The sequence below is a fragment of the Nannospalax galili genome, unplaced genomic scaffold (genome assembly GCF_000622305.1).
Source record: "Nannospalax galili isolate Female #2095 unplaced genomic scaffold, S.galili_v1.0 scaffold559, whole genome shotgun sequence".
NCBI lineage: Eukaryota > Metazoa > Chordata > Mammalia > Rodentia > Spalacidae > Nannospalax > Nannospalax galili.
The window spans coordinates 4,238,750-4,242,383 of NW_008343479.1; positions in this window are offsets into that span (position 1 = coordinate 4,238,750).

Genomic DNA, 3,634 nt, shown 5'->3' on the forward strand with positions numbered 1-3,634 from the left:
ACTTTCAAGGAACTGACCTGAAAACCCTTCCCAAAGTTTGAACTTCATCTCAGCACATCATAGCAGTGTTATGGTATAAACTGAATCATCCAGATCATTTGAATGCATGTATATTTTGAAGATATTTTTAATGATGTGGAAATGGTTACCTACCCCTTAAACCCACTGTTTTAAATAATAGTCAAAGCCCACAACACATGAACTCTCTTCTCTATGTACTTCCCATTATTTGATTTTTTTATAATTAAAGAATAACGGAATAGATGTGCTTCTGTAGAATTAGATACAATTATTTTATTGTTAAGGAATAAGAAAAGACAAAGCTGTGTATTTTCTCTTGAATAGTTTTTTCTCATTTCTTTGTCTAGAAACATGTAGTGTAATAATTATAAAATGAGCTTTCTTTTATCAAATTTCAGTCAAGTTCAGCCATTTACTTAAAACACAGCCCCCTGTAAGCTATGAATCCCTTCTGAGCTTAGAATTAAAGAGTGTGGGATATCATACATTTGTCAAGTTTCAATATACCTTAGCCACTAAATTTTCTCTAAATTTTATGTGATAGTGAACAGTAATGGTTCATTGTGAAGGTAACAACATAGCAGATGAACACAGAGAGGATACTAAGAAATCACCAGGTAGTCACAACACCTGCAAGCAAAGCACATATCATTTCATTATGATTCGTTTTAGCATAAGACAACAAACTTTAAGTTTTAGAATTATCTAGAAAATGTTCATTCCAATTCATATACTCCACTCAATAAGGCATTGAACAGTATAGTATATCTGAGAATGACTAGACAAGATGAGCCAGATTATATTACTTAACATCTCAAAGCCTAAGGTTTGATATTTTACAAAGTTCAGTTCTCAGCAGTAGCTCTGATGTTAAGGCAAATGACACCATGTACATTCGATATTCTTCCAAGTCATAAAATAACTTATTCCATGAACCAGAAATTAAATATTAAGTTATTTGGCAAAAGTGTACACATAATCTAGAAAACACTTGGTTGGAACCTGGTAATCACTGTCAAACACACAAGATATGGACAGGAAAAAATTTTTGTCCAGCAGAGAAAATTTTTTAGCATAAGAAGAGTGCTTTACTCAAGAGTAGTAACTCAACTTCAACTGAAAATTAAGCAATGTACTTGAGCAGACCATCTTAAACAAAACTCTAAAGAAACAGTGTAGTAACAAGAGACTTGAACTAACTAACTGACCTTCATAAAAGAGTGGTTTTTCTTTCAGTTATCCTGCCTATCATGCAAGAAGTAAATTTTCTATCTGCAAGGTATGGGGACTCACGCCTTTTATCACAACACTTGGAGGTAGAGGCAGAAAGATCAGGAGTTGAAGACCACTCTCATGTGTATAGCAAGTTGGAGGCCACACTAGGCAACCTCAGACCTCTGTCGCAAAAGAGGAAAGAAAAAAAAATAAGAAAGACAGGAAAGAAAGGAAGGAAAGAAAGACAGATAGGAAAGAAATGTTACACTATCACAGCCAATTAAAATAAGAGGCCCCAACACGTTGATTTGTCTCATAATTCAAACTTTATTGAAGAAAAAGAGAAAATGTCTTTTCAACTTAACTTTTAATTCATATATTTTAGTTTTTACTACTACTTTGGAAAGAATAGAAAATAAGTCACAATATTGTCACTTAAATGGGAACTTCTAACATACTGCAAATTAAAACATTTCTGTTAATAATGTGATGTCTACTCTCAGTTATTTGTTCAATTCAATGTATAAATCCAGCTACACGTCACTGGAAAGCCACCAACCTGAAGGGACTTTTTGCTTTAAAATAATGTTAGCTTTTTCTTCCTTGTTCCTATGAACAGCTACATGGAGGAAGTGAATATATGGACACGAATTTCTGAGTTCTGGTGTTCGGTACAAAACCAAATTTCCATGTGATGATGTCATTGTGAGCAACATTTTCTCACAGTTTATACTATACAAAATTTATCAAAACGCATCTTTAATCTACATACCGACTTAGAGAATTCAATTTCTTCAATAATTGTTAGAAAACTGAATTAAATCTTCTGAAAGGAAGAAACATCAAAAGTTCTTTTTGATGGAAAATTATTCAAGTTACAAAGTTCATAAATGTGAGATGGAAAGCAGGTGTACATCTCTCTTTATGGCAGCCGTGTGCTTGGGCTCACATACCCTGTCGATGCACAGTAGCATCGCCAGTCATTCTTCTACAGCTGGTACTTATTCATGTACCTTTGAGCAGCTCCTAAAGAAGTGTACGTACAGTACTATAGGCACTGTGTTTAAGTTGGTCACTTTATTTTCTTTTGGCTTTCTTTTTATTAATTGAAAAATCTAGTTTAATCCAATCTATTATCTATAGTTTCAGAATTTAAATTTTAAGAAGACAGCAAGGTTTATAATTAACTCTTGCACATAAAGAAACATTGAAATTCTTTCTCTGGAAAGAAGCCAAGCTTGTTCTGGGCAGATGTGGTCTGTGTATGAGCCTTGTGGTCAGATGGGCATCATCTTGGTCTTTGGTGGCTGTGTGAAGAAAAGGAGAATCCTCTGCAGGCCTAGAGTGGGAGTCGTGGCATAAAGACTTGCGGCATGTCCAAAGAAGACCGTTTTATTTATAATAAAATCTTTGATCCTTGTCTTTGTCTATTGTGATTTAACCCATCTGGCAAATTCACTGCACTTTCCCAGGCCTTGCTCACTATGCGCAAGCATGCAGACTTTCTGTCCTTTTTTTTTTTTTTTTTTTTAAGATTTCCAGTTCTTCCTAGCTTGGCCTTTCCACATAGTAGTCTCCATTTTCTCCAGCATCTTGAGGACTTGCTCCTTTTCTTCAACTACTTTTCATGGCTGGACCCTTCCTAGCCTTGAGGCTCAGCTCAAATACCACCTATAGGTCCTTGCTTTGTGCTCAGCTGCCTGCCTTTATCCTAACCTGAATCATTGCAGTGTTACCCGGCTCCATTTTCTTCCTTCCTCTTGTCCCTGTCTAAAAAGCCCTCACTTAGGTTTCTGTTTATTGTTTGTGCACCCCAGTAGATTGTAAGCCCTGTTCATTGTTCCTGGATCCTCAGTCTTACCACAGGGCTTTGCTTCCCTTGGTTTAAGAATTATCAATCTGTTTTATGAAATATTTTTATCATTAGCAGCACAGTCTTAATAGTATGTAAATGAAAATATACTTCCCAGTATTATAAAGAAAGGGAATATGTATAGGCTCACATAATAGTGTAGTCATTAATATTCATTAATTTTAAAGTTACTTTGGTAATACCTCTGTACCAGAATGGATGTGAGACAGAATTAAGGTTGAACTTTGAGCCTTGAATGAATTAAATAAGCTTGTTCAGCTACAGAAAAGAATAGCTTGATGTACAAATGTAGAATTAACGTAACAAGGGAAAGCCAGTGACTCTGGAGGAGTTTTGTTTTTGATCGCTCTGAGTATTGCCTGGCAAGCAGAAAGTCTCAAATCATTGCAGATGTCCTGAAGAATGCAGATATGAGAATTAAGAAACAAAAGGCAGATTACTTTATAAATTTTCTTCACATTTTATTTCTGAGAAATGTAGTCCTACTTTCTCCAAGATACAAGTAAATTATATGTGCGTGTGTGT